This window comes from Rhodnius prolixus, unplaced genomic scaffold (assembly GCF_049639745.1).
Source record: "Rhodnius prolixus isolate KJV_2025 unplaced genomic scaffold, Rpr scaffold_5, whole genome shotgun sequence".
NCBI classification, from domain to species: Eukaryota; Metazoa; Arthropoda; class Insecta; order Hemiptera; family Reduviidae; genus Rhodnius; species Rhodnius prolixus.
In genome coordinates this window covers 8,963,579-8,986,661 of record NW_027411624.1, presented here as the reverse complement: position 1 = coordinate 8,986,661, position 23,083 = coordinate 8,963,579, and the positions used below count along the sequence as shown (strand labels likewise).

Below are 23,083 nucleotides of genomic sequence, written 5' to 3'. Positions count from 1 at the left end.
AGATATAGATACCGGCTGGGGAAGATGCTGGCGCTTCTTATTTTTACTCTAATTGACGTATTTTCTTAGGACTTGCGAGTTCTTATTACATAGATTCACTGAAATAGGCTCTTGAGTTTCTACAGATTTTTCTTTTAAACAAATTAACGATTTCCTTTGAACTTGAAATGCTAATTTTCTTGAAACAATTTTCCTAAAAATTGATTTCAAAGCTTTAGCGGGGGTAGATTACATTACTTTTAAAGTAACTCGCGTTCAGATCGGCTGCTGAACTTCAATAAAGTGCTGGAAGTCGCCATTAGTTCCCTAATTATTTGAAGAAATATTGGGGCGAGTCCTTTTTTTGCATGGTCACCAGATTTTATTCTTAGTAAATCCTTATTAAGGAACTTAAACATTATTTTAAGTACCAAACATCATGCCTTTTTTATTTATTTATTAATAATTTGTTTTGACTTACTTTCTCTATCCAGTGCCACAAACTTTCACAATTATCGCATACATAAATATAATTATATTTATTTATATATAATATTTAGTTCCGCTACAGATAATTGGAGCCATTATCACTGAAACGAAATTAACAACAGAAATGGAAAGTGTAAAAGAGTGAAAAATTATTAGCTGGATTATTTGATTGGCTATCAAATTGGGTGCATGTTTAAACCTGAATAATTATTTTGACGTCCATATTTATAGTTAAATGCTGATTCTCTTCTATTTTCATTACGTTTATTTCACTGTTTGACTTTTATATTTTCCCTTTACACAAATAAACTGCAATGAAAATTCTGTCCCGGAAATTACAAACGTTTTTCGCGTATCTTTTAAGTTTAACTACATATATTGTTTCTCTCTTTGGAACATGAAAACCGATCTTTACCTAATGGCCAAATGATTCGGTTATGATGTGTGCCCTCATTTGTTGCTTCTAAGAAACTAAACTATGTGCTAAATACGAGTAGTTTGATTGGTGCAAAGGGGGGGGATACCCAGTTTTCATTATAATCAGGTAACCTGCAATGGTGGTTGTTGCTTCTATTCTTCTTGATTCAGTTTTGTTTTACCTCGTTTGGTTGCAAGTAAATTTGTGTTCAATTCCTTAGATAGGTAAGCTAAATCATTTAGAGCTTGCTAAAAACGGATTACTTCGTGTACACAGTTCCCGAAAATATACACGATAATCAAAATCAAAGACAGGGACACCATTAATATACAAACAAAACTTAAAATATCTACAAGATATATATGTGCAACGGGACTGCACAGCTTCATACACTTACTTCGCAACATTTAGAGAGAAGAATGAAGCAACACTACAGAAAGGTTAGTCTTCCCGTGCACTTTAAAATGCGGTCAACACCGACTACTTTATGTATTATGGACAAAGAATATAAAAGATAGATGCAGATAGATTTATTAGGGATAGAGGTCGCGATGTTCCTGCTGGTTCTTCCGTTCGGGCAATGTCCTCCTCTACAAGCTGGGTTTTTGTCAGAGTTATTTCAAAAAAACTAATTCCTCCAGAGGGATCATTTGGTTTCATCTGGATAGGGTTCACTTTCAACCTTGGGGTTTCTGCTATTACAGGCTTGTTGAAAAATAATTTTAGTTTCTTATTTTATTTTTCTGATACTGAAATACAAGTTTTAGTTTAACTTAAATTATAGTTTTTACTTATTTTGAAGTCCAGTAAACTCCAGCTGACGTCATTTGCCATTACCTACATATTACGTCATTCATAATTATATACATATATTAATCTTTAATAAAAGTATATAACCATTATTATTTAATTAAGGACTGAGCAGACACAGATAACTTTACCCAAATTAAGAATCGCACAATCAAAAAGGCATTTGCTACAGCCGCTGCCATTGCAGATGTAACCTCAGCCCTCACAGATCAGACCCTTCTTTGTACTGAGCAAACTTCCGTCTCTTAAGGCATACTTTCGGGCTAAAAAAAAAATGTTGCAATTATAGAAGGGCGAATTTTCTTAGACCTATGATCAACAAATCAAAGTGTTTGAAAGTGGATGAAGAACAAATAACTGCAGGTTAGCAACTCATACATCTTAAACTCGTATTTCCAAATTTTGACCCGTCCGTTCATTTCCTGTTTATTAAACAAGGTAGGAAAAGGTAAAAAAATCTACTTTAGATACTTCTAACACATCGTTATATTCTGAAAATGAAATGAGATCATCATGACAGCTTGCGTGCGAATTCCGGCCACAGCTTCAAGGTTCGCAGCTGATCCAAATTATATATTATTTAACTCCTACAGATCAAGGAGATTGATCTCGTGTCTTGAGTTCAAATACTCCATCAGTTTTTTTTTTGTTTTTTTTTTTTAAATTTAAAAAACTAGATAGTTTAGTTTGAGGCCTACAACACTAGTTTATTATTTTTGTAGTTAAATTTTCGTATTTTGTTTACTTATCTTTGTGCTGTAAGAGGAGCAGGGAGATAGGTAACCTAGGGCATCCTCTACTTCAAAAAAGAACCTACCACTTCACAGAGGCAGAGAGCTACAAAAAATGACCATTACTTATCTGAAACGAGACATTTCATTTTGGAACATCTAGTACCAAGGTTTTGATCATAGTATTGTCTTGAAGAAATTTGTGTAATTATAGTTTCAGTATGGACTGCATTAATCCACTATAAGCGTTCAAAAAATAGTTTTTTTTGTAAAGTTAAAATGATAATTGCATTAACTATTATTTTTAAAAGTTAAATCCACTACCACTTCAATTGTTCACTTGTTGCAGACATCAACAATATTGATGAACTGTAATTCAGCTAATTTTATTAACTTTAGATGATTCGAATCAGCCGTGAAGCGCAGAATTGATTTAAATGTATAAATGGCAGGCATTTTCGGATTTTTTTTTGTAAACTTTAGAATGATAACTGCATTTTCATTTAATTCATTTCAATAATTGCAGTTAACGGAATGTCTTTTGAGCCAGTCAGTCTTTCTTTCTCCTCATTCTGATTGGTTCTAAGCTTTAGTTGTCCAACTTAAATCTATAATGATTCCCTAATTTAGTCCTTAAATTATATATTTAGAAAGAAAGCATTATTTAGGGATAAACCTTAACGGTTTAATAACGAATCGACCGGAGTGTAGTGATGTATCCATGTTTCATCCACAGTGACGAAACGACGCTTAAAGTCCTGCGGATTCTTCTGGAACAGCTGCAAACCGTCCTTGCAACACTTCACACGATTTCGTTTTTGGTCAAGCGCACACTATATATATATATAGTGTGTGTTCTTCCAAGAGATGCAACTAACTAAACATAACCTCGATACGCGCCAGTAGTGCTATCTCTCTGACTTTGCACGGACTTTTCAAACGTATATATATATATATATATATACATATACGAGGGTCGTTTGAAAAGTCCGTGCAAAGTCAGAGAGATAGCACTACTGGCGCGTATCGAGGTTATGTTTAGTTAGTTGCATCTCTTGGAAGAACACACACTAAGTTTCAACCAGATCGGTCTATTTCTTTGTGTTTGGCATTCGTTTGAATCGAGGAAGTCGAGTGATTTTCAAAAAATTGACGAAAAAGAATTTCGTGTGTTGATTAAACACTACTTTATGAAAGGCAAAACGCCTCAGGAGACTAAAGAGAAGCTTGATAAACATTATGGTGACTCTGCACCTTCGATTAGAACAGTTTATAAGTGGTTTCAAAATTTTCGGAGTGGCCATATGGGCACAAGTGACGCTGAACGTTCTGGACGCCCTGTTGAGGTTACTACTCCAGAAATCATTGATAAAATCCATGATATGGTGATGGATGACAGAAGAGTGAAGGTGCGTGAGATTGCTAGTGCTGTGGGCATCTCGACATTTGGACATGACAAAGCTATCCGCAAGATGGGTGCCGCGATTACTCACGCTTGACCAAAAACGAAATCGTGTGAAGTGTTGCAAGGACGGTTTGCAGCTGTTCCAGAAGAATCCGCAGGACTTTAAGCGTCGTTTCGTCACTGTGGATGAAACATGGATACATCACTATACTCCTGAGACCAAAGAACAATCTAAACAATGGGTTACCAAGGGGGAATCTGCGCCAAAAAAAAGGCGAAGACCGTTCCTTCGGCCGGAAAGATTATGGCGACTGTCTTTTGGGATTCGCAAGGAATAATCCTCATCGACTATCTGGAAAAGGGTAAAACTATTACAGGTGCATATTATTCATCGTTATTGGACCGTTTGAAAACCGAGCTGCAAGAAAAACGCCCACGATTGGCCGACAAAAAAGTCGTTTTCCATCATGACAACGCACCAGCTCACACCTCAGCAGTAGTGGTCGCAAAATTAATGGAAATAGGGTTCCAACTCGTTTCACATCCCCCCTATCCTCCAGACTTGGCTCCCTCGGACTACTATTTGTTCCCCAATGTGAAGAAATGGCTGGCGGGTAAAAGATTTTTATTCAAACGAGGAGGTGATTGCAGAAACGAATGGCTATTTTTCAGACTTGGACAAATCCTATTATTCGGAAGGGATCAACAAACTAGAGCAGCGTTGGACGAAGTGTATAAGCCTAAAAGGAGACTATGTTGAAAAATAAAAAAGGTTTACCCCCAAAAATTAAATAGTTTTTATTTTTGCACGGACTTTTCAAACGACCCTCGTATATTAAAACCAAACCAACTGGTACAGATATTGTCCCAACTAGCCAGCCGATAGCAATGGAGTGTTGAAAGTAACTCTGTAAGGGAAAACGATCAAACTATTGTTGTTTGGTCGATACACTTAGAGGTTTTCTTTACTTTAGCGGGACATGTTTTCTCCTGGCTATAAGAATATTGTGGCTTTTCTACACTATTTATCCATTTTCTCTTTTAAAAACTGCCATTACTTTCTCCTGTGGTCTTTTTTTTATTCTATTGATGAAAATAGTAATTCTTTTGTTATTGATTTCATTAGATGTTCAGGACTTTCTGCTCTTGTGGTTATTGAATTGGTTTTTTGTGTGGTAACTTATTTCATTTAAAACAGAAAAGGCTGTATGAGAAGTTGGAATCATATTCAACAGTTCATTACTATGTGCACATCACGAGCTGTTGATTCCTAGACTACAATCAGATGATTGTTACTTACAGCCTCTCTCTATCTTAATAAAAAATTATTCTTCCATGTACACACCTTGTTCCGTTGAAGATTGTTTATTAACATTATTATGCATACAAGTTTCTCGATCTATGATTTTTTTTTTTGTATTACAGAAGGCAGTGGCTATGCACACGCACGTGTGTAATAAACTAGCTCGCTGCTTTTGAAGTAGGGAAAAAGAAGAGATTATAAGAGTTGAATGCAGTTCTTACGGAGCAGGACATCCGGTGGTGTAGTGACGCATTGTGAACTGCAAACTACATTACTTGCAACCTCTACCGGATGTTTGCCAACTTGTCCTATACATACATGTATATAATGTTTAACTAGGTGTACACAATACTGTTTTCTCTCTTTGACTAATTATCTAATTTTATTGTATATTTCCATATTTTAATTATATCGTGAGCATGCGCGGAAGTAAATTGCATACGTCTCTTAATTAATTAACCAAAAGATTTGAAGGTTTTGAATAGCACGCTAAGATGAATTGTTTTCATTAAACCAATATTATTATTTCATTATTCATTTTGTAGTTAATTTTTTGATTAATATCCAGGTATATATTAGGATCCAGTTTTTTTCAAGCTCAAATGCTAGCTTTTTTTTTTAGTTTAGTTCGATTTTTGAGAAATTCTTTGTCAGGATTTTTCTTGTGTTAAGAAGATTTATGGATAAAGCTGGCTGCTGAACCAGAATGTAAATCAGTCATAGTCATTTATTTATTATATTTCCTCTAAAATATTATTTTATTGTTAGGGTCCTGTTTAGGGTGATAATAATTGAGTGAATGTTTCACATCATAGTTCGACTCTCAGCAGTCGTTAGTTGCGGGCAAAAAAAAAGGCGCTCACTACGAACGATTTGCGCATTTACCGCTCTTTTACGGTTACCCCTCTTGTTTCTCTTTGATACTCTGGTCCAGGCCGAGGATGTCACGCTTCTCCTCATTCTTATGGACCATATCCACATTTAAACAGCATTACAACATAACCTACTTTTGTTATAACACGTATTCTCATTTAAATTTGGTTTATACCTTCCATAACACCAACTTGGGTGACTTCTAGCCCATTGTCCTGTTCTTACGTGTTTCGAAAGATATGATTTATAAAAGCCGTATATGTACAGCTAAATGTGTTCCTCACCTCCCTTCCATGGCTTTATGTAAGCTCCTTTCTTTGTGCTTTCAAAAAGGTGATTTATTCTTTCTATTATATATCTATTACTGTTGAAATATGGCTGGCCACCATCTCTTAATTCGGTACAAAGGATTTGTTCGTTCTGTCGTGATTGCAACGTAAGAATTTATAAATTGCAGATTTGAAGCTGAAAAAAAAAAGCGGAAATGGTTTTCACTAATGTACCTGATTCGTTCTGAGTTCGGATCCACCGGAAGTACCACTTTATTGAGCAGGTTTCCCACTATTTTGACTTCCCACGGAAATGGTTTCACTGATTTTGTCTAAACATAACATTTTACATTTCCTGCTCTCTGAACTAAAACTTTTGAATAATTTTTCCCGCAGAATTTATTTCAGGGTAATTTTGGGGTTGTAGGGAATAGACTACTTCCCTTTTGTGCCATGCCATTGGAATTAATGATTTTAAATACTGTAATTGTAATATTTAAATTGGGTTCTTTTATCTCATTTTGTATCCTAAGTATTTATTTAGGGCCCCTGATATTTCTATTTATTCATCTCTTCTTGTAAAATTATTTCTTAATAAGTTGAATCGTAAGATTCTTCTTTACAATGATATTTTTACTATTTTACTCAAGAAAGTAATTATTATTTCCAAATTCTTACTACGAAGTCATTCTGATAAGTTGATACTTATTCTGAACTCCTTAACAAAAACTTACAGTTTTAAAAGTTAAGTATAAGGGTTGATTAAACGCCAAAAGGTACACAAATCAGCAGTTCCCAACATTTCATTAATACTTCATTGATATAATTTAAGTAATTTTACTGCATTAACTTTTCCTTCACATTTTTTAGAATTTATTAGATGTCACAGACCCTTATGCTGGCCATTTTCGTCTACAAAATATTTACTCAAGTAGCACACCATTTAACTTAGATTGACTGTAATATCTATTTATCTATAATAATCAAACTATTAATCACAGGTGAAAAAGAAAACGTTATAAAAAATATAAAAAAAATAAGAGGCTAAAAAATTCATAAAATTTTTTTACATCAATAATTTTATGCATTTATTTTTATTTTTAAATAAAAATCATTGGTTTAAGTTCATTCTTCGATTAAAGTAATTGTTATTTTATGTTGTAGTCAAACGTTTCTAATAATAAGTAATAAATAATCTGGCTTTATCGCAAATAATATAGTTTTCTTCAATTACATTCTCAATCTAGGTGTTCTTCCCACAATGTTATATATATGTAATATAAAATAAAGAAAATAAAGATATGCATATTTTTAGGGCAGCTAATTATTCCAGTATTTTACCATAAGTAAAATTAGGGGGACTAAATTAAATTACAATTGAGAAATGAGTAAATATTGTTGAATAATCTACTTGTTATTAAATGTATATGTTATTTGTGCTCACGAATATTTCGGTAAGACGAATTTAAGACTGAAATATTGTTTTGAATCCTCCGTGATTGAAATTTAAAAAGTGGCCGACTCTAACTTTGTTTTTTTCTACTTTAACATGCATGTATATGTGACTACTCAGAATAATTCATCACTCATTTTATCATAATTATAATAAAAAAATATTATGAATGAACTGGCCAGCATAAGGGTCTGTGACATCTAATAAATTCTAAAAAATGTGAAGGAAAAGTTAATGCAGTAAAATTACTTAAATTATATCAATGAAGTATTAATGAAATGTTGGGAACTGCTGATTTGTGTACCTTTTGGCGTTTAATCAACCCTTATACTTAACTTTTAAAACTGTAAGTTTTTGTTAAGGAGATTTTTGTACCTTTTGGATAGATTTTCCTTTTTGTCTATTTGCAAAGTTACGTCTGCTTTACAGATTTTTTAAAATTTGGAATAAGCTATTCTATCATTATAACCTGATAAGGTGTTAAATCGGAACCGTAACTACCACTGGAGAGATCTTTTTAAAGAATGATTATAGTTACGGTCCCCAAACCATCCTCAATAACCATTTTTTTGAGAAAGCGTTTTGAATAAAATAGGAAGGTATTTGTACGTAAATAGCAAAATTAAACTGCGATTTCAGTACTTCCTTTTAAGAGGAGCAAGAAAAATAAACTGCGATTACAGTACTTCTCCCTAAAAGGCAAAGATTTTGAATCGAACGACAATTCATTGATGTAAATCGGTTCACTCATTGATAATTTTAACGATTGCAGTACTTCCTCTTAGTAGGTGTAAGAGCATGATGGCACTTCACAGCCACATAGAGGAGCTTTAATCACTTCTTCGTGCTAAATTTTATCAAAATCGGACTAAGCTTTGTAGAAATATTGGTAATAATAGTTTTAGAAAGGGCCTTATTTGGGTGGGGCGAACTCCCCTCCTTATGAGGCATAGCGTCGAGACTTTTAAAGTACAAATCTGTACAAAATTTCGATTCGAATGACACTTCATTCATGAAAATCGGTTCACGTGTCGATAATTTGAAACGATTGCTATACTTCCCCTTAACAAGTTTAAGAGCAGATCGTCGCTTTATTGTTAGGTAGGGGAGCCCTAACCCTATCATCCTACCAAATTTTATCAAAATCGGGCCAAGATTTACAGAGTAATTAGTAATAATAATTTTGGAGGGGGCCTTACATAAAGGGGGCTAACTCCTCTCCCATTCAATGTACAGGGCCGAGACCCCCAAAAGGCACATCTACATAAAATTCCGAATCGAATGACACCTCATTCATGAAAATCGGTTCACGCGTTTAGGCGCTACGTTGTTTACAAAAAAGGTAACAACAAGAAGAAGAAGAAGAAGAAGAACAAGAACAAGAACATTTTTTGAAAAAGCCGTTTTTGCTCATTTTCGGCAACTTTTTTCTCGAAACCTATTAGATCTGGGTTGTTGCAAAAAAATTACAGTTATAAAGGAGGATTTGCCCTATATTATAAAGAAAATTTGGGAATTTTATCTTTTATAGAAAAATAGAAAAAAATTGTCAAAGTTGGGTGTTTTTCAACGTTACACTTTTTCGTGCAGTTTTTGATGGTCACCCCTTATACAACTGTCCTACCGGACAGTTTTAATATGTAAAAGTTCATCTAAGTTAGTTTTATTTACCGTTTATTCATGTAAATAGTGCTGTAGCGTGATTGGTTCATTGATAAGACAAGCTGTAGGCGTTTTGGAATTTCATAATTGTAATTGGTACCACAAGAATGAAATCTATACAATATCCCGTTTTTCAAATAACGATTATACAGACTTCTTGCATAATTTCTTCACAGAGGATATCCCGCTCAATCGATTAACGGCATGTATCCATGACTAAGAAAGAAATAAAGGTAGACTAAAGTGAGTTTCTATTTGCAAGGTTGGTAGTCCTTGAATGGAAGTTCACATTTAATATGGTGTACGATACATAAGGCGTTGGCATTTCCTTTTTCTTCTTTCACTAAAAATATAACCGCACGGTTCAATAGCGATCGCCTACAGCGAAATTATATGGTGTGTACTGCGGGGAGAGCATGTGTTCCCCCTTTATAAAAGGGAACTTCTTACTGCATGGCGGCTACATTTAGTAAACATTCTAATTTCTTACTCCATCATTTCTATAAACCCCTGTAGTTCGTGGATCTCTGTTTTAAAGGTTGTTCTTTGCTATTTACTAACTCCCTGACTTCACGACGGACGAGAGAGCGAGCGGGAGAAAGAAGGAAAAGGGGATAAAAACCATTCAGCGCTGGAATATCGGCGGATGTAACAAGAACGGCCGTTTCCTCTCTCTCTCCTACCTCATTCCGCCCCCGGTAAAGTGAATGTCAAACTGTTTTCCTCCCTTCAGGCTGTTCTCCTGACTGAACCAAGAGGGAGTGTGTCTGCTTGCTGCTAAGTGTGGAACAAGGATATAACCAGATATAACTTCCCCCATCCCTTGGAAGGTTCTTTTTTTTTACCCCAAGATGGAAATGGTTTGTGAAATGAAACAAATCTGCACAATTGTGATGTAATAGAATACAGCTATATTTTTTTTCTCCTTTATATTTTATTTTCTCTTTTATATGATAATATTGGTTGTTATATATTTTATTAATCCGACTTAACCTAGACTTAACTTGGATTGCCAGTTATGTTAAGTTTTATGGTGGAATTTAACGTAGATTCCCAACATTGATACCTTGCTTTCTATTCAGTTGTTGTTGCTTTTTCCATCTGTCTCGAAACTTCTCTTAACGCTGAACTTTTCGAGTACATTCTGTCTAATTCTTCTGGCCAGTAAAAGTCAGAAGAAATGGAACGTCCATTGGAAAGAAATTCGTGATGATCTGGTTCCTTCAGAAAGCGCACAAACTCTGCTTTTCCTTCATAATGCTATCCGGAAACAGCATTGGAATCTGCATTTTGAAACCATTAACCCTTTATATTCGTATTTGCCACAGTAAAATCACTTAGTCAGTATTCTCCGTGGCATGTTCTGCAAACAGCTCAGTACGTTGTTGCTTTGTGTATATTATTACCTAATAAATTCTACAACGCAGTGCACTGACGTCTGTCCATCTCGCTTTCTGCACAACGTTTAAAGTGGAAGATTCCACAAATTATCTATAGTGCAAGTGATCATGTCATCATCTTAACAAAGCATGGAGATGACAGCTAAAGTTTTCTTTAGGTAGAGCGAGTTCAGCATCAAATAGGTGTACTCTCCTCAATATTTGGGCTTTGGAAAAGCTCATTTTAGCCACGCGTTGGTTTGTCTTGAACCTACCCTTAAGAGCGTCAATCGGACTGAACACTGAATGAAGATTCTTCTTCAGATAGCAACAGGAATCTAGAGCAAGTGTTAGTTTTTCATTTTATGCGCGATCTTCCATGAAAACTGAACACTGCAGATTATACTCTTATTAATTGATGCTTTGTTACAATTTCATGACATCATTCATAATTTTTAATGCTTCTTTTTTCCCTCATCATTGCCAGTTTCTCTTTGAGTCACACTAAATGATGAGGTGAGTATATGAGTCACACCTCACGGCAAAGAGTCGAGATAAGTAACTCTCTGCATTAATATTATCTATATTGCTTAGCTTGAAACAGGAATATAGTTCACATATTTACACAATCACGTATCTCGAAGTACTTTATTACAAATTATTATTCATATTGTACCTGGTAAATCTTTTGTCATTAACTTACATTCTTATTAGTGATTCGAGTTTTGGATTTTTCAGGACAACTTATTGCAGGGTCTGTCCCAAATTTTGTGCCAATTAAATATTTTAAAACATAGTTAATGCTGTGGCAATGCCAGACAGCATTCATATTATCCCTGATTAACCCTCCCTAATTTTTTTCAACTGAACCATGTTTAATGTGCAAATTTTTGTTTCAGGTATGTTCGAGTTTTGAAACCAAGTATGATTTTTGCATTTAAGTACGTAAGTCTGAATTTTTATTAAAAATCTATTTTTTGTAAGAACAGTTCTGTAACCGAGCGAAATTTTCAGATACTTCCTTGATTTTAGTAGTTCTTAGTCATTTAAGTTCTGTCCTCAGCCTTCCAACAAATAAACCTAAACTAGTTCCACATGGAAGAAGGAGCCAAACCCTTAAACATTGGGAGAAAACAATCTTTTCCAAGTTCCAAAGCCTTCTGAGGAATCGTCAATGCTACTTCTTACGATTCTAGTGTTAATTTTTTATTTCCGAACTAATCTATTTCGTTTTCGTATCTTCCACAACTAATCTATCCCAGTCATCTTAGTCCTGCAGCTCTCGAGAGCCCTCTACTTCATACCCTGAAGACTGACTACCCACCGCGCCGTTTAAATCAAACGATTGATTGTTTAATAATTGTCTCGTTTGATCAAGCCAGACCTAAATTCCTGAACTTTTCCAGCAATTGCTGGCGTCGCCAAACTCTTATCAGTAGGTGTAGAGGTCATGTATGCATCTATTGACTCAGGATGTGTAATTATTAATTATTAACAATACTGAAAAGTTTCGAAATCCATGCTTAGATTTGTAAAACATATAAACAAATACTTCAAAGTCTGTTCCTCTAAAAAGAGAGTTCGGTCCTTTATTCCAAACAACAAACTCCAAAGCCATCCGTGGTGCTTAAATTAAATTGTGCTTTTTTAAGTAAATGTCTGAGACATGTTTCATTTTTTTGTAAACTTTGGCGTTACGAAGTGAAACTTTTGTTGATATTTAATTTGATTTTGTCGTGAAAATGAGGCCTCTCCAACAATTTGTTGGAAAAGCTATCTTTTCTTACCCGTTCTCGAAATATATACCTATATATATATATATATATATATATATATATATATATATAACAAACTTGAGAGATAATGGTGAAAGTAAGTAGATTTGTCATCGGTAGGGGCGCTGTTACCCCGAACCTTTCGCACCCTTGCGACTAGAGACACCTGTTCGATTAATGGTGCCACGTTGTTGCCATTACTCCAAATTGTGTAACATGATATCCTCCGGCTGTAGAGACACCCTTAACCTCACTTCCGGGGTTATCATTATTTTTATTTTCTACCTTCTATTTCTCTTGCTCTCATTAAAATGTGATGATCATCTTTTGGGTGAACAGTGTGAAAGAACTTTTTAGAAGTTATCGATAAAGGATATGTCACGTTGGCTCTTTTTTTGTGAGTTAGTTCTTGGTACGATGGAAATACTCCTTGTCTCTTCCTCTAAAGAGCGGGTACGATACTTTATTCCAGACAAAAACTCCTAAGCCATCCGTAGTGTTTAACCTGAGCCTGTCATAATTAACTCACACTTAAAGAATTTCGAGGAAAAAGTAGAAATGAGCTACTGGAAGAAATTCGCTAAGAAGGAACCAATAGAAAAGGTTGGAAAAGAATTTAACCTAAAAGAGATTGGAGCAAAGAAGTCGATGCTGAAGTGAGGTCTTCAGGAAAAGTTGTGGTGGCATTTAGGCTGTTTGAATAAAAGGTCAGACACAATGGTGACACCCGCAGCAGAAAATAGTAAGCGAGCCTTAATCGGTACAATTGGAAAGATTGGCTATGTCTCTGAAAATAAAAGAACAGTTACGTTCTAAAGCAAACTAACTTGACGGAAACTGGTCAAGGGAAATACAGGCTGAACAATTTCTCTGAAACGTGTATTTACCCCGCGACAGGAAGTAAAAGTGGCCAAAAAAAATGTCCATCAGTGTTCACAAAAGATTGTCCATTCTTCAATTGACGAGTTAATAATGGTTTCCCCAAAGTTGTTGATCCTGACAACAGCCAAAAGGGAGGGAGTGGGGCTATCAATTGTTTGGGAGGAACTTGACCTGGAATATTCCCGCCGCCTACAACTTCTGCACCTGACCCAACCAACACCAATGTTAGTCAATTAAAAATTGGGTGATTGCAACCACTTCTAGAGTATCTAGAGTGGATCTAGATCTAGTCCACACATTGGCTTTGCTTCATCCCCTTTACCTCACCTAAAAATCATCTAAATTCTGCAAGTTTGCCTGCTGGAAATTGAGAGTATGTTTGTCATTACGGTTAGAAGAATATTCTTAACGATATCACAAACCTAAGCTTTAAGCAATTCAAACCGGAAATAGTACGTGATGGCGCATGAATCTGAGAGCATATTCTAAGTGACAGCGTACTCAGTAAGCTTGATTTTATAATTATCTTCTCTACAATTCATCTTGAATCCTAGAAAATGATTATTAAGTATAAATATTGTTTCAGTTTTTATTCTGGAATAATTGTCATTGTTTGGTAACTCAATGACATTTTATTATCGCGAACATTTTGTCATCTTTATTTTTAGTTTGCATCTCTCTTTCATTAACCACAAAAACTTTTGTCATAATTAATTACAGCAATTTGAAATGGAAAACTTCTAATTTGCGGTCAATAATAGAATTTCCTGATGTAAACTGTTTGCTGATTTTTTTTTAATCTAAATGAATTTCCAAGTTGTTATTAGTGGTTTGTTTCATGTTCTATCAATCAAATCTGATCTCTTCATTAAAATATTTAGATACCAATTTTATTTTTGAAAGAATTTGATAGGCTAAATAAAATATTCGGTCCAATCACGCGTACATCTTGGACTACGTGTCAAATCTTAAATGGCTATCTATAAGACCAGCAGTTCTAATTTTTTATTGTTATTTAACTATTATAATTGTGTAAAAGGAATTTTTATTACATTAAAAGTGGTCTATGTTCACTTGTTTTTTCCATTTTCTATTTTAAACGATAAAATATTTATTTCCTATCAAAACGTTGAAGTATAATTTCGTAATATCCTGTTTTAGAATGTTTAGGAGATAATGTTTTTACTGATTTCAGAATATTTTTTTTATTATTTTACTGGCCAAGAGGGTTTGTCAAAATCTTCTATTACTAGAAGGAAATAAAATAACTATTACTAATACATTATTAATTAGTATTAATTTAAAACAAACTATTATAAAAATACAACTATTTTTATTGTATTAAATGATTATTTTTAATGTTAGGGAATTTTGGTGAACAGCCAGAATATTCCTCGTGAATAGTTTTTACTCTCCGAAAAGTGGAAATCAAACCGAATAAAATCGATAGTTTTCTTTTGTGGAGAGGGAAAGAAAACTAGATAATTAGTTGAAAGTTGTAATTAATAGTGTTCGGTGATGTAATAAGGTGAAAAAGTCAAATTTTGGGACACCCAAATTTGATCTCATCCAGAGGTGTTCATACTTTTATTCAAAAAATAATAATGTGATAATAACCTCAGATAAACTAGGATTAAGTAGTTTTCCTCACGGTTAGATTAAGAAATTTATCTATCTAAATTGAGAAGCGCTATTATCTGTGATTTTGAGCAATCAAGGCAATCTAATATGTTTGATGAAATTGTTGTAATGCACGCGCGGCTAGTCGTGATACTGACAGACTAGTGAGTTTGCTTTACATCATGTTAAGTGGATAAAATTAGAATAAAAAATATTTCCTATTATTTATCATAATTCTATAATATTCTATAATAATTATTCAATTAGTTATGTAAGGCTTTTATTAGTTAAGCATTAATTTTAATTACAATTATTTTTTAAAAGTATTTTTTAGTTTAAGGTAGTTCAAGAGAAAAAAGGGTTCACCTTTTTAAAAGTATTTTTTAGTTTAAGGTAGTTCAAGAGAAAAAAGGGTTCACCTTTTTAAAAGTATTTTTTAGTTTAAGGTAGTTCAAGAGAAAAAAGGGTTCACCTTTTTAAAAGTATTTTTTAGTTTAAGGTAGTTCAAGAGAAAAAAGGGTTCACCTTTTTAAAAGTATTTTTTAGTTTAAGGTAGTTCAAGAGAAAAAAGGGTTCACCTTTTTAAAAGTATTTTTTAGTTTAAGGTAGTTCAAGAGAAAAAAGGGTTCACCTTTTTAAAAGTATTTTTTAGTTTAAGGTAGTTCAAGAGAAAAAAGGGTTCACCTTTTTAAAAGTATTTTTTAGTTTAAGGTAGTTCAAGAGAAAAAAGGGTTCACCTTTTTAAAAGTATTTTTTAGTTTAAGGTAGTTCAAGAGAAAAAAGGGTTCACCTTTTTAAAAGTATTTTTTAGTTTAAGGTAGTTCAAGAGAAAAAAGGGTTCACCTTTTTAAAAGTATTTTTTAGTTTAAGGTAGTTCAAGAGAAAAAAGGGTTCACCTTTTTAAAAGTATTTTTTAGTTTAAGGTAGTTCAAGAGAAAAAAGGGTTCACCTTTTTAAAAGTATTTTTTAGTTTAAGGTAGTTCAAGAGAAAAAAGGGTTCACCTTTTTAAAAGTATTTTTTAGTTTAAGGTAGTTCAAGAGAAAAAAGGGTTCACCTTTTTAAAAGTATTTTTTAGTTTAAGGTAGTTCAAGAGAAAAAAGGGTTCACCTTTTTAAAAGTATTTTTTAGTTTAAGGTAGTTCAAGAGAAAAAAGGGTTCACCTTTTTAAAAGTATTTTTTAGTTTAAGGTAGTTCAAGAGAAAAAAGGGTTCACCTTTTTAAAAGTATTTTTTAAAAAATTTGAAATTTGAAGGGAAATTTCAAAACTTGGAATCTTTCGAGTTAGTTATAGTGAGGAGAATAACATTTATTTGAAATTTTTTGGTGCATATATTTATTTTATTGTTCAATATTCTTTGCGATTCAGTAAGGCTGTACAAAATGCCCATCTGCGGATGCTGTCTTATCATCTTTTCATTTGTTTGTAGGAAACTGCGCCTGTGACAGAGAGTTACGATTTCTTTCCTGTTTTGTTTAACCCAAATAGTGGTAACACCAGTTGTTTTCAGCCTCTTAAGTAGATTTTGTGGTTAGTGAGGACCTCGATGTGACTTTGTATTGTTAGGCTGGGATATCGTCATGGACACCAAGAATCCAGAAGGAAGTGTATTTCCTTCGCCTTGATCCTTGATCAAATATTTATAGCCTCTTCAATATCTATTGTTAACCAGGACCTGAAAGTAGAGAGAACCAGGTTTTCGGCAGATCCTTTATTAAAACTATTAAAAAAATCCCTTATTTCTACTTTCAAAAAAATCTACAAATAAATTAGATTTGCACTAAATTAATCTAGTCCTTACAAGTTTAGCAACATTTCTTAATGTTGTTACAACAACATTTTTAATTCTGTCCGCTGTATAAAAAAAAAAAAAAATACTTTCTAAAAGTGATTGCCAACAAGACTGCCGACTGTTAACGTGCCGTTATAACAAGATATCAGCGTAAACAATCGATCGGTCACAATGAATCAATCGAAACAGTATGGTAACTATGCACACTGTTCTACCGCCTAACCATATCCGCCAAATAAAGAATCAGGTGTGGCACACACGCAGTCGCATACAAATATCCCGACAGTTTCCCTTGCACTAATATTTTTTTAAAAGTAGGAATTTCTACCTTTACAACCATTAAAGGGTGGTAAATTTACTTCCGGGGGTATTTCTGCTAAAGTGAAGTTGGTGTATTTAGGCTTGCAATTGAATAAAATAGGGATTCACATATTTTGTTGTTTTTAGGGGGCCCGAAATTTGTAAATTGTAGCTAAAGGACTCTCAAAAAACAAGGAGGACAGTTGTTATAAGGGTTGAACGTCAAAAAGTGCACGTTGAAAAACACCCAACTTTGAAATTTTTTTTTTTTTCTCTTTTCCTGTAAAAGATAAAATTCTCAAACTTTCTTTAAATTATGGGACAAATCCTCCTTTATAACTGTAATTTTGTTGCAATAACATAGATTTCGAGTAATACGTTGCTGAAAATGAGCAAAAACGGCTTTTCCAAAAATTGTACATCAATCAAATAGGTGTTGTCAGTTCTTCAAATTTTAACTCTTAACGATTTCCCTGGTTTTTTAGTTGGTCTGACTGCCAGTACAACAAAGCAGATTTTGTAATGAACCACTTTTTTCGGGTTCAATGGGACCTCAAAATCGGAAGTCAGTACGATCACAATACTTCCTGACGGCTAGAAGAAAGCAGCAAATGAATAGAACAGTACTGTTTAGTTGGTGGGCAATTGCAAAACCATGTCCATAGACCGTCTATTGTCTTCCACACTGATTTACCGTGCCTAAACGTTGCTTCAACTCTTTTGCTTTGTTCTCACTTCTAGTTTTGTAGCGTTTTCTTTACTCTTCACCACGTTTAGTGGTTAGAAACGCCTGGTTATTTTTTTTTACGTCTTCTTGCTAACGGGAACACGAGGCTTGTGTGTCCAATGTTTGCTATTCTTCATCAGACTTGTTGTGAAAATTAATTGGCGCCATTTTTGTTGTTTTCCTTTATCACCCGTATTTGTCATCCTGCTGTTCTCTACTGTTAGCCGTGTGTGTTTCTTTGTGCTCTCCTTTTAAAACAAGTTTCTACTCTCCTTAACTTCAAGGGAAAGCGTTTCCCTCGGGCATATACTCGTATGTCAGCATTTTCCTTCTACACTCCTTGACATTTCATTGTCGCTTGTGTAGGGTATATCCTCGGGGAGTTTTCTTCCATCACTCATCCTCCTTAAACTGTACAGCTGCTGCGTAGCAATCTGTGTTACTCTCAGGAATACCATTAATTCGTTGGACTTCTGTATTTTCTCTCTCTCTCTCTTACTCCTGACTGTGTGAGTGAGCTCAAGAAAAAGGAAACTTGCAGCTGAAACTTGTCATTCCAATTACTGATGGAAGGTATCTCCATCGCATTTAACTCCAAAGTTTGACTCAAAATCATTTCTGAAGGGCTTTTCCGAACTCAAATTCCAGTTACAGTCGGCTATAAACCGACTATTTTATACAAAAACCACTCCAGTATTTTAACTGAAATGAACTCCGTCGGCTTCCTGTACACGCTAATGATTAGATTACCTCCCATTACGACTTCCTTATGTTTACTTTATTAATGTAACGAATGTGTTTATAATGTGGATAAGTATTACAAGTAATATCTTCTTGATTACCATAATTTCAAGACCGATAAACTCGCGCAAAAGATTCTGTATCTCAGACTCCCATTAGGTATTAATGGTTATTACAGTTACAGGATGCTCACATATCTCTCTCTCCTATTCCCTAATAACTTTACGGATTATCTTTTAAAAAGATTTATTGAATTTACTGGGATTTTAGCATTAAATTTATCTCCCTACTTCCGCTGGTATCGCTTTAAGGAGTAATTTTTGTTTGTCCATTTTGTTGCATTGTTGTATTTCTACATTTTCAACTTAATTTCAACCCTTTTTCTACACTATTGATTCCTGAAGTTCCACCTTAAGTTTACCTCTTCGTCGAGAAAATTTCCAAAGAAAGTCACAGTCACCATTAGATGTAGATTTAACTATGGTTCTGTGATTATGATTTTTTTTGTGATTTTGTATATACCTCTCCTATATAGGCGCCACGGTAGCCGAGCGGTTAGAGGCGAGACCTGTAAAGTTAATATACATCGTGATCTAATTTTGCTTTCGTCCAATCCTATAAAAAATAAAAAACAGAACATACTAACACACGTACATATGTAATAAGACAAAACGCTACATATAATCGATACATCGCTTGCTTGACATCGCGTTACTTCTTGCTGTTACTTCGTTGTTACCAATTTCTTTCATTGCGTAAAAGCTCAAATTAAGTTCGTGGTAATGTATGATATATTGATTAAGTTGCGTCTTCTCATAGTTGAGTTACATGGCCACTTACTTGAGTAAATCGAGCTGTAATTTCTGTTTGAGTTTGTATTTAATGAACAGGTGAAATTGTCGCAACATGCTGCGCATAAAAATCATCTTATCTTTTCATCATTTTTAAGCATAAAAATTTATGTAGCCAGCTCAAAATCCTTGAGAGCTTTCATACTTGATTGTGAAATATTGAATGAAAAATATTTGTTTAGGCTAATTGTTTTAATGTTTAACTGGAGATAGACGTTTAGTTAGGCTTAATCGATGTATTTTGTCCAATCGAGACTTTAATACAATTTGAAAGGTAGTTAACATTTGTAAAATACTGTAAGACCTGCAAAGCTAATATGTATTGTGTGCTAACTGGGTTCGATTCCCGTTCTTAGGCCTTGGATTTTATTTAATGGTTAATAAAAGAAATTTACAGTAAAGTATGTTTGCTAGTCGCCTCCGTCCACGACACCTAATTTGGTAGTTGGAAGTTAAGCTCCGCCTGAAAAAATGGGCGATTACTTTACTTTTACTCTCCTACAGATCTTTTAACTTCCAGATCTACATTGGTGGCAACGAAATTGCCATCTCCTTCACCCAGATATTGGTTACAAAGTTCGCGAAATTTTGTCCATCCGTTTTATGTCCCCACTTAGAAATCAATTGTCACATATATTTTGCGATGATCGTTCAGTTTGTTAATGGTTAAAAGAAAAAAGCAAACTTTGTTGATTGATTATTTTCAACGCTACAGGTATCTAATCGTTTTTCAATGGTTGAATGATTGACGGAGGATACTTCAACTTTTGAAAACGTCAATCAGTTGATTTAAATTGATAACCCTGAATGCCATCTTCCAATACTGAGAACCCATTCGGACATTGTTAGAGATATTCTTTAGATTTTGATTTATCTTTCATTGTCGACACCCGGCCTTTGTTTTCTCAAATTGTCCTGCAATTTATCTCCATCATTTGTAGTACAGGAACTAGAGCGTCGCAAACTTGAGAACAGTTAGAAAGATAGTGAAAAAGTAATTCATCTCAAATTGTTGTAATGTAATAAATTTCAATAGAATGTTTTGTAATGTTGAAAGAAAGAGAGCCATCTGTGTTCTGAGACCTCCCCAGCAATCTGGCTGCTCCATTGTCTTAATTTCCTTTTTCTCACTAAATCCTTTCTTTTCATCTCTTTTTCCCATCAAGCTTCCATTTTCTTCTATCTAACATCCACTGAAACTTGTTTCTTCCGTTTTTCTTTTTTCTATCCCGTTTGTAATCCTGTCTTACATCCTGGTTATTATATATCTTTCCTTTCTTTTCATATTACACATCCTTTCCTACAGAGAGATGTTGCTATTGCGCTTCCTCTGCTCCAAATTGTTTTTGGACGCCCGTTCTTGTTTTATTTATAGTAAAAAATAATATTTTTCTGTTTATATCGACTTTCTTACATACCCACACTCAACACACATCAGAAAAACAAATTGGGGTTCTCCAATTGGTAGTTTGATGTAAAGCTTTGCCTGAAAAAATAGTCTTTTTTTTTATACCCGCCCACAGATAAATTTGTAAAAACTACTTTTTCGTTTTTACGAGACAAAACTGTCTGGTGGTTGGCGGGGCGTTCAAGAAAGTTCCGGGCGCTGACAACCTGAACTATTGACGCGCCTTAATTAGCAGAAATATATATATATATATATATATATATATATATATATATACTTTTTCCTGTTCAGTTTACCTGAAAACGGCCATTTTTGCCCTAAACCAGTGGCCGACAACCCGCGGCTCTTTTATCCAAATTATGTGGCCCTTCAGTCTGCCCAAAATATATTGTATATTTTAATTTTATTGAAACAAATGAAAATTTCGTTTATTAAAGATATTTTTTAAAAATAATGTTAAATGTGATTGGTTCGAAATTGAATAGAATTATATTAAAAAGCACGTTATGTTATCATAGAATACTTTCATCCAAACGCAGGTTTAGTTATTATTTATATGTTTATTTACTTCACAATATGTGAAAATAAATATATAAAACATTTAAATGTTATTGAATATCATTAAATAATAATTTACGAATACAAATGATCTACAGAGTTTGTTTACACTATCATCCTTGCGGCTCTTGGTAAGATTTATTAAAATTATTTAAGGAGAAATGGCTCTCTACTTAAAATAGGTTACCGACCCCTAAACTCATAATAGAAAAGGTGCATCTATTAGAGGCCTACCCTGGTGGTTCTGAAGTGAAATTTCAATTTAGATTTTCCCGCGTCATGCTGTTGAATCCCGCGCCAAACATAAAAAGGAAGTAAAAAAAATCAGTCAAATTTAAGAATCGTTGATGCATTTTAAAGACCCAAAAACAAAAAAATCTGTGACATAGGAAGATTGAATAATTAGATGACGCATCATCATAACTTTTCGATTGATCCTACTCAAAAAAGATGTCCTACATCCCAAATATGCCAAAAGCGTACAGCAGACTGACCTATCGAATGGTTTTTGTTTTGTTTTTTCCTCCACATGGTTGGCTAAATAACAGATAGCTTGGGCGATATTTTAGGATGCCTATAGACACGACATACATAGATGGGTGATGAAGGCCTCGTATCCAAAACACAAGTAGTGAAGTTTTATGTCAGGATCAGAGGGTCTAACTGCTGACAGTGATGTACGCTAAAGGGGGGATGGCAAGTTCTAGTGGTGAGTGGGTGGGCCACTTTCTTGATTTAGGTGTTCCATGTAGAGAACTACTCACTGTACGAGTAAGTCTGTCCGTTCGTAGACAAAACGAGCCACATCTCATTGAGTTATTTCCGTTCCGAAAGATTATTTGTTCGCCACTTTCTCCTTCTGCGCGGTTAAAATAGTTATTGAAATAATTTTAAGTAATAAATTTTATTAGAAAAAATAAGAATAAAATATAAATGACAGGAATTGAGCATCAGTAATCAATAGAAAGTGAAAAAATACGCTTTTCCCCCTTTTTTTATCTATGCAAATTATATTTTGTAATAGATCATTCTGACAACCACCACTTTATCTATCATTCACAGCTCTTCACTCATAGTTTCACTATTTTTTTAAACTATATTTTTTTATATTTTGAAATTAACTTTCTTTTAATTCAATTATTACATCTCGTAGTGATAAACTTCTGCCCCAATTTGTGATCTTCAATGTAAATAGCTTTGGCTTCGATACGTAATAATAAAAACTGTGTAACGCGTCTCACATAATATGTGAAGTTAATACTTCATTCTCTTCTTCCATTAAGTAAGAGGTAAGTGTAGCGATTGTGATGAATTCGCCGGAAATATCCGTTTGGGAATCCACTGAGAGCGAAAAAATGGTGATTAGAAAGTTATACCTGAATGTGGATACCACTTGCTTAACCCTCATGGGACGTGCTAGAAAGTTAGCGGCTCCTCGACTCTGAGAACCATTTTAACTTTTTCTTTTAGTGATAGCCACTTTTTGTCTTCGTTATTTATACATTGCTACGTGTATAATACATATTATACATCAGGCAAAGTGTGGATAAAGAGTAAACTCTACAAATACTTGACGCAAAAGCTGCCCCCGGCATAGCCGATGCATAACGAGAACGTAGGGGACACAGGGAGAGAGTTCTGAGAGTATTCTCAGGAATT

General features: G+C 34.1%; 1 protein-coding gene across 37 annotated transcripts in view; it reads left to right on the top strand.

The window, feature by feature from the left end:
- RapGAP1 (Rap GTPase activating protein 1) overlaps positions 1–23,083 on the top strand; it is a 325,082-nt gene that overhangs the window by 205,704 nt on the left and 96,295 nt on the right. The gene's annotated exons all lie outside the window — the stretch shown is intronic.